Source organism: Peromyscus californicus, unplaced genomic scaffold, assembly GCF_007827085.1.
Source record: "Peromyscus californicus insignis strain IS unplaced genomic scaffold, ASM782708v3 Scaffold_14__1_contigs__length_90479793_seg_2, whole genome shotgun sequence".
Classification (NCBI taxonomy): domain Eukaryota; kingdom Metazoa; phylum Chordata; class Mammalia; order Rodentia; family Cricetidae; genus Peromyscus; species Peromyscus californicus.
Window position 1 is genome coordinate 322,369 of NW_026294436.1, and position 14,136 is coordinate 336,504.

The 14,136-nt window shown below is 39.0% G+C and overlaps 1 pseudogene; it reads right to left on the reverse strand.

Moving 5' to 3' along the window:
* Window positions 1–5,209: 5,209 nt before the first annotated feature.
* On the reverse strand, window positions 5,210–6,487 carry LOC128109534 (heat shock protein HSP 90-alpha A2-like; annotated as a pseudogene).
* Between the last annotated feature and the right edge of the window lie 7,649 nt (window positions 6,488–14,136).

The following is a 14,136-nucleotide window of genomic DNA, read 5'->3' on the forward strand; positions in this document are numbered from 1 at the left end:
CACAAGGATAACCCCGGCTTAAACTACTAGCGATAGTGGAAAGGGTGCCTAAACTGACCTTCTCCAGTAATCAGATTGGTGAATACCTTAATTGTCATCATAGAGCCTTCATCCAGTAACTGTTGGAAGCAGCTGCAGAGATCCACAGAAAAACACCAGACCAAGCTCCAGGAGTCCAGTCAAAGAGAGGGAAGAGGGATTCTATGAGCAAGGTGGGGGAGGGTGTCAAGATCATGATGGGGAAACCTATAGTGATAACCAAACCAAACTAGAACTAACTCATGGACATTAGACCAACAGCTGTGGAGCCTTCATGGGACAGGACTAGGCCCTCTGCATAATTGAGAGAGGTGTGTAGCTTGATCTGCTTAAGGGACCCCCTGGCAGTAGGATGAGGATCCATCCCTGGTGAGTGAGCTGGCTTTTTGGAGCCCACTACCTATAGTTGGACACCTTGCACAGCCTTGATGCAGGGGTAGGGGCTTGGACCTGTCTCTACTGAATGTATCAGGTTCTTCTGACTTCCCATGGGAGGACTTACCTTGTTGGAGGAGGGAATAGGGCGTGATTTATGGGGGGAAGCCTGAAGGGGTGGGATAAGGAAAAAGTGTGGGATCTGTGATTGGTATGTACAATGAATAAAAAATCCATAAAAAAGGATTTAAAAGGTTTAAGTGTAATGAAAAATGGTCTGAGGTGAATCAATATCACAGCTGAATTTAAAAAAAAACAAAACTTATATTCTCAAAAAAAAAAAAAGAAATTCCCATGTTCAGTTCTCCCACCCCAAAACCAATCATGTTTATTCCATGTATTTATTATGAGTAAATACCCAAACTGTGCATTATTGAGGAAAGAGATTAGCAGAGTTAGTAAGGGAATGAGGGACAGAGGAGAAGAGGTGTGTTTTAATTTAATTTACAGCACTAAATGCAGGAGATATTTCAAATTTCTGAGAAAATGTATTTTCAATACTGAAGTTTAGAAAGTGTGAGATGTTATTAAAGAAACTTGAGGCTGGGAGTCCTGTCTGGCCCATTCAAAATACATATAATTTGGTTGTCATTCATTGCTTATCTTTTTTTTTTTTTTTTTTTTTTTTTGGTTTTTTGAGACAGGGTTTCTCTGTGTAGCTTTGCGCCTGTCCTGGAACTCACTTGGTAGCCCAGGCTGGCCTCGAACTCACAGAGATCTGCCTGGCTCTGCCTCCCGAGTGCTGGGATTAAAGGCGTGTGCCACCACCGCCCGGCTCATTGCTTATCTTAATCAACATGCTATAATTCTACTATGGACTGTCTCTTTGTTTCTTTAAAGGACACACTGTGAGGGAAAAAAAAGAACAAAACACGGCATTGCCACAAATTGTGCACTTGACCATTTTTTTCCTGGTGTTTGGAGGAAATGATTTGTGCCATTATGCAGCCTGGAACATACCTTTTATGATCGATTGGCAAGTGTAAAAAAATGTGGTGATTTTGCTCTTCTGTTGTGTTGCTGACTGAGAAGGGACAGATTGCTGAAGGACTGGAAAACCATTTTCCAAATGTGCTTCGACATTTCCTGTGGGGAATAATGAAAGCTACATATTTTGTTAGTGTCTAAGATTCTCCCACTATTTCATTTGATAGCATGTTCTACCTCTGTCAAGTAGAGAAAAGGGAGCTATAAACCCCTCAGTCGTAATGAAATCACAGATATAAGAAAAAGTGACATCTATTTTAGTCCACATTATGCATAGAATTTAGCATGTACAATTGTGTATCTGTGCATATGTGTGTGTCTTCATGTGTGTGTGCATTTGTCTAATGAGGAAGTGTGTGGATGTCACATGCTTACACCTCACTGGAGAAGAGAGGTTTAGGCAGGGTCTTCCTCAATCACTCTACAACTCATAGTTTGAGAAAGTCTTACTGAGTATAGAACTTATCAATTCATCTAGGCTGACTGGCAATCAAGCCATGTAATCATGTCTCTGGCTTATAATCAGCTCTGGATTTAAAAAAAAGTGTACCATAGTCTCTGTCTTTTTACATGGGGAATGTGAGCAAAACAAAGTTCTGACTTGTGTCTAGCAGTTTAATGTCTTGGATCATAATGAACAAGTAAAGTCAGAGGTGTGTAATAAAATCCCCAATTATTCCTATGACAGAAGCCACATGACTCAGAAGTGGAGCTTAACTTAGAATATTTACTTTTAGTTACAGTAATTCATAGAAACTTTTGTTCTAATATACAAAATTTGGGACAGCTGCCCCAGCAAACATATACATAATTACACAGCAACTAGCCTTGTTCACACCTGCATCTGCCCTCATCATCATCACAGGCAAAGAACGATCACCTTGAAACATGTGCTGGGTGGGTCACCTTTTCCACTTCCTATACCTGATATTCCCAGTCCCCAACCCAAACCCTGTATGTTTTTAAAGTTTACTGCATTTCTGATAAAATTCAAAATGTTTTACTTAGAGCCTTCTGCACTAAGAATAAAAAGTAGAGTTAGAGCCAACAGCCAGTTGCGCTGGGCAATCTGCAGGGGTCCTTCCCCTGCAGACTGCCCAGCACAGACCTGAGCAGGGCATGGCTGACTGCCGGGAGCTCAGCAACCTTGCTACAACTTGCCACCATCCAGAACTTAACTAGGCCTTTTCCTGCATATGTCTTAAATTCAAAAAACTGTGTACAAGCAAACAAGACCATACTTCAGTGCTACACGAGGCAGCCTCGAGGACTCAGCCATACTTTATGCCTTTTCTTTGAACACAAAGCTGCAGAAAACGCAGTTCTGAATTCCAACACAATTTGGTTTAAGCCCTCAATAGCACGTGCTCTCAATGGCCCTGATTCCCCGATGCTCCTACTTGTGTTCTATGGGCAATGCCTGCAGACCACAAACCCCAGCCAGGGTAAGGCTTCAGAAACTATAAAATGAGTCTGTCAAAAGGTCATCTTTTTCTCCCAGCACATCTGTCTACAAAGCCCAATTAGCTAAGTGACCCTGTTACAAATCTGCTTATGGGACGAATAGATGAAGTCATTTCCTGAGCTAAAAAGTACAGAAAGTAAATGTTAATTATAGCAGCACAAAAACATTTCTTTTTGCTGTTTGCTTCTCAGTCAACAGTTTTAGTAAAATAACTTTAGAAAACTAGGGGCTTATCAGTAGGCCACCACCACCTCATGAAGAATGCAGTGAGATGGACTACCCAGAGCCTGGCTGCATGGCTTAGGAAGGGGGCAAGGAAATGTGTTATAGTGGCCTTATGGCCTCAGTCATCAGTGTAGGGTTTTTCTTTGCTTGATGGCCATAGGAAGACCTCACTTTCAAATCCTCCTGATACTTTGTGTAAAGATTCTTTTCCTTAAAGATTCTCTTCCTGAGAGATGTGGCTGGGAGCTGGGAGGCAAGGTGCTGGAGTTCTAACTCTCCAGTGAACTCAACTGTGTGACCTTGGGCAAGTCACTTACCCTCTCTGTGCTTCAGTTCCCTCCTGTAAATGGGAGTAATACCTACCTCACAGGGTTGTTGTGGCGATGAATTCGAGATCCTGTCTGTAACGCATTTAAGGTTCTTGAAGAAGGCGCTATATAAATACAAAGTCATATCTATTAAAGATGAAAAAAATCCCCAATTATAATTAAAATAATAATCATAGATTCAGAAATGACCTGAAGAAGAGGGCCATCACTTCAGATGAAGCACTCAATAAAGCTCCTCTAAGCAGATTTTTCTTTTTTGGTACCAAAATTTAAGTAAATGTGAAAAGCATTAGTTGTATGAAGTCAGCCTTCTTAAATTCTTTCTCCCTGTGGTCTCCTTTCTGCCTATGGACATTTATAGAATTAGTATATAGAGGTATTTAATGGTGTTTACCAATATTTCTATGTACAAATTAAATTTTATTGACAATAAATTTATTTGTCAAAATACTTATTTGCAAAAAATTAATTTATTTTGCCCTGCTTATTCAAGGCAAAAGCAGATTTTCATGTGAATGAGAAACTTATATTTATTTACTTTGCATAAATAACTAAACATTATGAGAATTTTTGATATTATAGGATATACAACATCTTAAAAATTGTTCATAGTTGACTGATGTTTTGATTTTATAATCCTTAATATTGTAAAAATATGTTTTGAGCTATTTTAGAACTTGTTAGAAATTCTGTTCTAATTCTAAGGCAAAATTCATCTAATTATTTTTAAATGAAAATTCAACTCAGTAACTCCCACAGCATTTTTTTTCTTTTTATCTCATCTGTATTTACTTTTTAAAGCAGAATGTGATTAAGCACTGTATTTCCTTTCATAAGCCTGCTGAGTTATAGGACCTAGGGAAGTTTGGGGCTTTGTTGTCAGTACTTTGGAGAAAAAAGCCATACGGGGAATTCTCTGTCAAGTTGTTTCAGCTTGCATTCTTACGTCTAACACTCATACATGTAGAATGAACTATACGGGATAAAAAAATTAAGATGAAACTTAAGCCATCTTTTTTTTTAATGATATGTCAAAGAACACTTCAATGACAAATGATTTTGTCTACTAAGGAATCCAGTTCCACAGCTAAACACTTCGGAGCACAAAGTTAACAATAGGATACATTATGTCTTACAACAAATATTTTGTTAGCCTGTTGAATCAAACCAATAGTTTCACAGTACCAGAAGTAGAAAGAAATTATATCTTCCCCTTTGTATCCATGCCACACAGATATTTTTATATTTATAACATTTATAACAGAAATGTTAGCAAACAAACAAAAATCCTGGAAAATAGAAATGCTCACAAAACTTTTTTTGTAGTTCTCTCTTTTGCCAGTTCAGTAAACAGTTCTAAGCATTTCTTGACCAAATTATTTCTGATAACTTTCAAAAATTTGCTTTGCTTTGCTGCAACTTTTCCTAGGAAATATTTAAAGAGAGATCCTTAGAATCTCCTACTCCTTTATCACTTTTGGGAACTTGTTACCAATGATGGATTATGTTGCAAAGCCTTGACACAAGGGGAAGAGTTCAGTCCTGCCTCAATTTGATATGCCATGTTTTGATCAAGCCGATGGGAGTGCTGCCCCTTTCTAAATGGACATGGAAGAGGAGTGGAAGGGAAGAAGGGTAGATGAGAAGTGGGAGGGGAAACTGAGGTTTGTATGTAGCATAACATAAGTAAAAAAAATGTTTTTTAAATAAAGAAAAGAAATTCAGAAAATCAGATTAACTCCTCACAGTTATCTATTATTAAAGAACATACAAGTTGATATTTTTTTTTTCTTTCTCTTTTAAATAGATCAAAAGAAGCATGTCTTGGGACAAGAAGAGGAATCTGGAATTCCAATTGTCCTTCAACAACAAAAAACAATACTTTCCTGCCACATGTTCTTCTCAATCTTATGCGGGTTAAGTGCTTGTAGAACTCTCCATATTCTTCATTAGTAACATCACCACTGGGTTTTCTGGTCCAAATAGTTTGTTTTATTGAGTTATTCTTTATCAAAGTATTCCTTCTCCTCCTCCTCCTCCTCCTCCTCCTTCTCCCCCTTCTCCTTCTTCTCCTCCTCCTCTTCCTCCTCCTCCTTCTTCTCCTCCTTCTTCCCCTTCTCCTTCTTCTTCTCCTCCTCTTCCTCCTCCTCCTTCTCCTTCTCCTCCTTTTCCTCCTCCTCTTCCTCCTCCTTCTCCTCTTTCTCCTCCTCCCCCTCCTCCTTCTTGTTACCATCCTTTTTGTCTTCTTTGTCATTAGGACCAACATCTTGTCATCAGAATCCATTATCTTTTCATTCTCTTCCTCTTTATCTCTTCTTTTTCTTCAGCCTCACCATCATTAACTTCCTTATCACATTCCTTCTCCATGAGAGAGTAATAGGATAGCCAATAATGTGAGAATGTTTCTTCACATTCTCCAAGACTCTCTTTTCCCACAAATACTGGGTTTGATCTTCTTTCAGATATAAGATAACCTTATTCCCAAGACCCATTGGTTCCCCCATGTCAGTCCCCAATGTGAATGATTCCTCTGCTGTGGATTCCCAGGCACACTACTCATCATAATTATACTTGGTGATCACAGTAACTTTCTCAGCAATCAAATTTGCAAAGTAAAAACCAACACCAAACTTGCCAATGCTAGAGATATCTGCACCAGTCTGAAAAGCCTCCATGAAGGGAAGGTTTTGGTGCCAGACTTGGAAACAATGCCAAGATTATTGATCAAGTCAGCCTTGGTCATTTCAATCCAGTATCTACAACAGTAAGGGTTTGATCTTGTTTGATGGGAATGAGACTATGTGTAGGATCTGTGAAACCCTTGTATCTGATTTTTATTCAGAGAATATGATAAATCTTAAATGGGCTCACTCAGAAAGACCTCTTTATTCTAATAGAAAGTATTTATGATCAAGGACATATACTGGGTAATTTCTGTCTGTAAGGCAAAAGTCTCAAACTCTTCCTCCTCCATTGGTTGGTCTTGGTTTTGAGCTTCCTCAGGCATCTTTGCTAAGAGACCATGCATGAAATCTGACTAGCCCCACATGACAGTGAAACAATTGGCCCCAACACAACTTTTTAATCTAACATTTTAACATGAATGCAATCCAAAGATATACTGCACTGATATGTAGATGCTGCTACAGAAATATTGATAATTGTCTAAGGAAGCAGAAATATGTATGTATACATTGAAATACTGTCATTTACAACATTTAGTACTATAAATCAAAGCTAAGGTGTTCCAGGTAACATTGTTTTGTGGTGTGTGGGGTGATGGATGCAGAAATCTAGCACTGAGATAGGGAATTAGAAATCAAGTCCCAACCTTAACAAGAAAATATTTGAAATGGATACCTTCTGGGAGCAGGGTAATCAATTATTTTCAATAGAGTTTCACAGATTATATCACCCATACTTCAGAGCAGGCCACATTCCAAGGAATAATTATCCAACAAAATGGACTCCATGCATTCTTGTGTTCTTCTTGTTTTATTTTCATATTTTTTGCCTTATTGGGTTTTTCATTTGTTCTGATTTTATCTTGATTTTACTTATTTTAAAGACACACAGAGAGAGAACATGAAGTTGGGTGAGGAAAGTGGTGGAGAGAATCTGATAGTAATTGGGTAAGGAAAAAGAATATGACCAAAATATATTCCATGAAAAAAGTAATAAAAACTACCTCCCTAAAAATAAACGAACAAAATCAGTAACATTCAAGAGTCATTGCAAGGCTTACAAAACCAAAGATTATCCTCCTGGGAGAGGCAAAATGAAATGATATGGAGTGAACAGGCATAGGCTAGAGATATTAAATGAAGAACTGACAAAACCTGTTGAATCAACAGTCTGTGATGTGAAAGAAACAGTCAAAAATATAAGTATCTTGTGATTTTCCTTTTTCCATTTTTATGTATCTAGTGCACACACATATGAATACATTTTTGCATATGTGTTTGGCACACAGGTGTGTACATGTACATGTGCCCACAGGCACAGGAGTTGCAAAGTTGATATTGAAAATTATCCTCAACTGCTCCCCACCTTGTTCCCTGGATCAGGATCACTCAATGAAAACTAGAGCTCACCAATATAGCTAATCCTGTTAACCAGCTTGCCATGATCGTAACATCTCCACCTTCCAAGGCTGAAATTGGACATGGACTTACATATCGTCCTGATGTTTAAGAGCATTCATGGGAATCAAATACACACTTGTACAGTAAATGTATTTTTACATTGAGCCATCTCCCAGGCCTCTATTTTAGATTCTTATTCCTTTGCTTCAGAGACTAGATAAGTGATTTCCCAAATAAGTGACTAGAGAAACACTTGGAAAACCACTCAGTTCAGAATTCTGTTTGAAGTCTAAATTTGAGATGTCTCTTAATTATGCAAATAAAAGTAGAGGAAAGCGAAGGAATAAACCACCTGTTTTGGATTCCAATGATCATTTTGCTATCACACAAAATATTATACTGTGTTTTCTAGAAATTTCCTCAAATTGAGAAATCTCTTAGGAGTGAGATTCATTAAGATTCAGAAGTAAATACAAGATCCTGAAACTTGTAAAATTCACAAGGCCCATCCTCAAGAATATATAATCAGTAGCAATAGGTCAAAAGAAACTCTCCACCTTACCAGGCTCCCTGAAAGTCCCACAGGGAACTTCAGAATTGCTCACTCCTGCATTTACTTACCTTGGAGTCCCCTGTTGGTAGCCCCTTCACCATGGTCTTGTCAGCGAGCCCAGGGAACTCCTTAGTCCTCTTAACTAGACTGGGATGACACTATTTCTTTGGTGTGTCTAGAAGCCATATCTGGAGAGAACAGCTATTTTGCTACATCTCTCCAGGAAAAGTCATGAAACATGGACATAGATATAATTCCATACCCAAATGGCATTTTCCTTAATTGTTGATGCTCCCTTGGTGACCTGATACAGTTACTTTTTTCTGATTATGGGAAAACTTCATCATAGCTGTATATATTTTCAGGATGTCAAATTAGTGCAGCATATTGCCAGTTTCCTGCCATATAAACATTTTCTGCTTGCAATCCCCAAGATTTAGAATTCTTCAGCATGGAAATGGAATGTAAAAATGGTCAAGATGTCCAGAGCTATCAGTACAGAGAGGAAGATGAACAGCATAAAACACAGTTCAGTGGCTGGACAAAACCTAGAATCTCTTTGTCAGAATCGACTCATCAAGAGAAAGCCAGCTAGATTCTCATAGATCAGGACAATGAAAGAAGAAGAAGTTTTAGAAGCCAAGAGAAAATTTATTGAAGAAAAAGAAAAACATCACCTGTGTCAAAGTTGCTGAATATTCAAATGGAATAAATTTTATACTTATCATAGAATTTGGCTAAATCTAAATTGACCAGAGACTTAGTACCTCCATGGAAGAGATATAAAGAAATCCAAAGTACAAAATTTGAAGGTAATGAAGGAAAAGGAAGAAGAATCATGGCATATAACTCCACTGTGAAGGACAGATGTTTCAGGGCAGAAATTCTATTTTATCTTATTTTTCCACTTCTTAACATATATTTGTATTTTTCAACAGAAACCCATATCAATGTGAATATGGCTAAGGCAGCACTGGAATGCTCTTGTACCTAGAATTATTTATCTCTACATTCTCATTTTCATCAGGTGCTCACTTTCTGTAAGCAGAGAATTTTATTATTATCATTGATATTATTTTTACTAATTTGCACTATATACATTTATGTAAACATGATACTGGTTTGCATAAGGCATTTTCACACAAGTACATTTTGTACCTATATAGTTCAGCTCATAGAGTGTTTATCTATGAACACTAGAAATTTTTAGAAATTTTTTTTTAATGTACATCTTACAAACTACTAGAGTTGGTTTCAGTTGACAACTTAACACAGTCATCTAAGGAAGTTTTAATTGAGTCTTTGGCCAGATCAGATTGTTCAGTGGCTGTGTTTGTGACAATATCTTGGAAGATTCTTGATGTGGGAAGGACCAATCTTCAGTGGGCAGCACCATCCCCAGCAGGTGTGCCTGGGTGTGTATAGGGTGTGGGTCAGAGGATAGGAATGTCTGCTCAACAAGCATGAAGACCTGAGCTCAGGCCCCTATCACCCATGTAACTGTGTGTGAATACCAGAACTGCTGAAGGTAAAGACAGAGGATTTCTGGAACTCACCAGCTGTCAATCAAGCTCTACTGGCTGTCAATCAAGCTCTAGATTTTTTGAGAGCCATGTGTCAAGGGAATAAGGCAAAAAGCCAGATAACAGGACACCTGACAACTTCTTTTGGGCTCTGTGTGTGTGCCTGATTATCTGTGTATATATATCACATACTCAAAAGAGTAAAAAGTAAAAAGGAAAAGCAGTGTCTCATGGCAAAGCCTTCCTCAGTTTGAACACAAAAGTATTTATCCAGCTGTGCTGAATACATGGAGAGTCATCTAATGACTTTTTGTTAGCACTAGACTAATGTTTCCAAATCCTCATACTTAAAAATGTTCCATATACCATGTTTTTATTTAATGCTCAGGGTGCTATTGAGTTTGAAAGAGAGGCACATTCCAAGGCAGTTTGAACAACCAAAAATGCTCTACTGAATGCAAGATTCAATACCAGGTTTCCTTTAGACTAGTCTCAGAACATTTTTTTGTTGGGAGGGGTATGTGTCTGTACTGCACTCTCATCAGTCTTCAGTTCATTTTGTTAGCAGGGGTAGAAGTCTCACCAGAAGAGAATCTGGCATTCTGCTTCATACGTCTTGCTGTATGATAGCAGCTCATATACTAGGACAATAAACATCATAGTTAGGATCCCAGTGAACTTTGCAACTTTTCTTGAAGTGCCATGGCTGGCCCATCAGTTCCACATGGCACCCTCTGAAACCACCATCCCGTATTGTTCTTCAGAGGAATTTATGCAGGTCTGGGACTCAGGGGGAGCTCTGTAGCTAGAGTTTTCCTGACTGGCCCACAGTCAGGACAAATCTCTGTCACCCGCCAGTCCCACAGCCACTCAGACCCGACCAAGTAAACACAGAGACTTATATTGGTTACAAACTGTATGGCCGTGGCAGGCTTCTTGCTAACTGTTCTTACAGCTTAAATTAATCCATTTCCATTAATCTATACCTTGCCACATGGCTCGTGGCTTACCGGCATCTTCACATGCGGCTTGTCATCATGGCAGCTGGCAGTATCTCTCTGACTCAGCCTTCCACTTCCCAGTTTTTTCTCCTCCTTGTCCCGCCTATACTTCCTGCCTGGCCACTGACCAATCAGTGATTTATTTATTGACCAATCAGCAACACATTTGACATACAGAACATCCCACAGCACTTCCTCTTTTCTTTTCTTAAAAAGGAAGGTTTTAACCTTTACACATCTCCAAAGTCAGCTTGGTATATTTGGGAATTTGGGCGTAGCTTCTCTTACTACTTCCTGCTGGAGGGGGTTGCTGTATCTTCTGGGGAAACAAAGAAAATTTTAGGATCATGGAGTAGTCCGTGAGGCTGTATTGTCTGAGCCAGTTGCCTTGAAACGGTTCTGGATGTTGGATCATCTGGGCCATGGTGTCATCAGAGACCTTTCAGGTGGTCTTGGCTGGTCAAACCTGATGTCTCTTAATCTGGAAGAAATCCATAGCCTCTGGCTTTCTGTGGAAACAAAAGCAGAGCCTCCTTTCCAAAGCAACATATCCTTACATCCAAATTTTAAAGTCAAGGTACCTTTAAAATATACATTTTGGCATAACTCAACAGTTTTTGTAATCAAATGTTTCTCTTTAGTTACGAATATCAAAGAAAACATAACCCAGATTCTCTGTGTGGTAGCCATCTTTACGTGGCTTATTTTTTTATATTGGCTTGAGCCTATTGCTTTGAACTGTAGCCTTCTAAGCCTGAAACAGTGCTGGCACTGCTGGCTCCGCCCACTTCAGCTTCCCAACATGGCGGTGATACGTTTTCCCGCCAGCTCTGGGAGCCATCAACTCTCAGAAATAGTGGGTCTAAGCTTCTATCAAAGCAGCGTGTAGCCCAGAAACCTCTTTTTTTTTTTTTTGTACTAGCAAAGGCTAAATCCACCACACAGCTGATGTGCCACTTGCAGAGGCCTCATTCCCGCCATACTGCAGGTCGAGCATGCACGCATGCTAGGAACCCGCCAGTAGCTCAAACAGGCAGGCTGCCGCTAACTTGAAAGAGACAACTAGGAACTGTTTTTAGCTCCATTTTAGAATCTTTTTTCTCAGGTTTTAGGTGGAAACTCTTGCCACCACGTTGGACGCCATTTGTCAGAACATCCCACAGCAGAGCTCCAAAATTAATTTCCACAAAATTGGAAAACATAAAAGAAAATTACTAAGATTTGCTCCAAAAATGATTAAATTTTCCCTCCTGATTTAATTTTAGAGAGGTGGTGAGTTTGTGATGCATATATGGTGCATACATGCATATATGTCTGTTCGTAGTGCTCATTAATTTCTAGAGGTACCTGTGTAAGGCCTACATTGTAGGTCTCTCCTCAGCACCAAAGAGATGCAAAGCCTGACGACAACTTTGACGTACAAATAGTTGTCAGAGAAGAGCCGAGGAAAAGCACACCCTTCAGAGTAGAAGGAAAAAACAACCCCCACACAGAACTGGCATCACGTGACCCTGGTTTCTCTCTTTTGTTTTGACGTGTGTGTGTGTGTGTGTGTGTGCATGTGTGTGTGTGTGTGTGTGTGTGTGTGCATGTGTGTGTGTGTGTGTGTGTGTGTGTGTGTGTGTGTGCTCCAGAAATTCAAGAAAGAATAAATATCTTAAGACAGAAATATAAAATAGGAACTTATAGAATCTCAAATATTTAAATCTATCATTGTTCTGCAAATATATTTTTTCATAGATTACTCAAGGAAAAGATTATTGCAACCGTACGTCATAACACAGGCCTACAATCTCAGCACTTGGAAGATGAAGGCAGCAATATCTAGAGTTCAAGGTAAAATCCCTCAAGAATATAGAAAATTTGAGACCAACCTTGGTTATAAGAGATTCTGGGATAGTGGCTCAGTAAGTACATATGCTCTACAAGCATAGGACCCTGGGTTCAAAATCACAGCATCCATTTAAAAAGCTCAGTATGTCTGCATGTATTTGTAACTTCAGCACTAGGGACAGAGACAAGTGGATCCCCAGAGCTTCCTAGTTCATCAGTTTAGACTTAATGGCTAGTCCAGTTCAGTGAGGGATGCTGTCTCAAGGCAATAAGGGAGAGAACAGAGGTACAATAGGAAAAGGTGCCAGACATTCTGCTCTTACCTCCACACTTATGTGCATGAGTAGTCAACCTCACACTCTTGTACACTCATTACACACACACACACACACACACACACACACACACACTCACACACACCAAGAAAAGTATTACATGTTTGTATCTAGTAATAAGAGTTGCTAATATATGTTGTAAATGGCCTGGTCACCAAGGGAGCTATGTTTAACAACCCTGCATCTGATCAACTTTAAAGACATCGCCAGCAAGTTGTTTCAGGACCTATCTTTTTTATTTTATGGTAAAGGTTGGCTCTGTGTGGCTAAGGAGCAGGTATTGTATTTGAAGTTCCATTCTGAGACTCATATCACATCTACTGTGAGAACCACATGATCACACTGAGCTAGAAATAGGAAGCTTTGGGTGGAGCAGAAGCACCAAGAAGGGAGGATAGCACCAAACTCATCCACCTGATCATAGGCAAGCCCCTGTTATCTTGCTTGAGGTACTTTGAGATCCAACAATTTTCCTGCAAATCTGACTTTTCTTTACAGCTGAATAAAATTCCACGATATATATGCACCTTGGTTTCTCATCTGCTCACCAATTAATGGACACTAAAGCATTTCTTTCCTTTTCCACCATTAATTTCAGCAATAACATTCATGCATACATGTCTAATTATATCACTGGAAGCACATTAGAACGAAAAATAATGCATGTTCTCTCTCAGATGCTGATCCTTTCTGTTAATATTATATTTACTTATGAAACCATAAGAGCTGAACAAGAGGAAGGAGGGGAGGACAAAGGTACACATGTGACATGAAATCAGAAATGAAGTAGCAGGAAACAGAAGGATACAAAGGGTGGGGGGATGAAGGAAGGGAGAGGAAGAAATTCAGTGAAATAAACTCTTTGAAGATGCTAAAATGAAACCTAATATTTTTCTTATTCATATTAAAAATAAGGAATTGAAAGGAGGAGGAAGAGGAGAGAAAATGATGCAAATATAGTACTTATGTATGAAATTTTCAAAAATTTAATTTTGAAATTGTAACATAAACAAACAATAGCAACTCAAACCCAAACCAGTATGTGCTGTGATACCCTGCATAAAAAAAAATGTAGGTCCTAGAACTCAGGTCCTATGCTGGATAGCTTTTTCAATGTGACATCACTAGAGTCACCTGTGAAGAGGGAAACTCAGTTGAGAAGCTTCCTCTAGCAGGTTGTGGGAGAGTTCAGTCTCCTGTCAGCACTTCACAGGTAGCTCTGGGTTACATAAGAAAGCCATTAGACAGCATTTCACTATGATCTCTTTCAGTTCCTGTCTCCAATTTCCTGCCTGAAGTTCCTGTCTTAGCTTCCTTTGATAATGG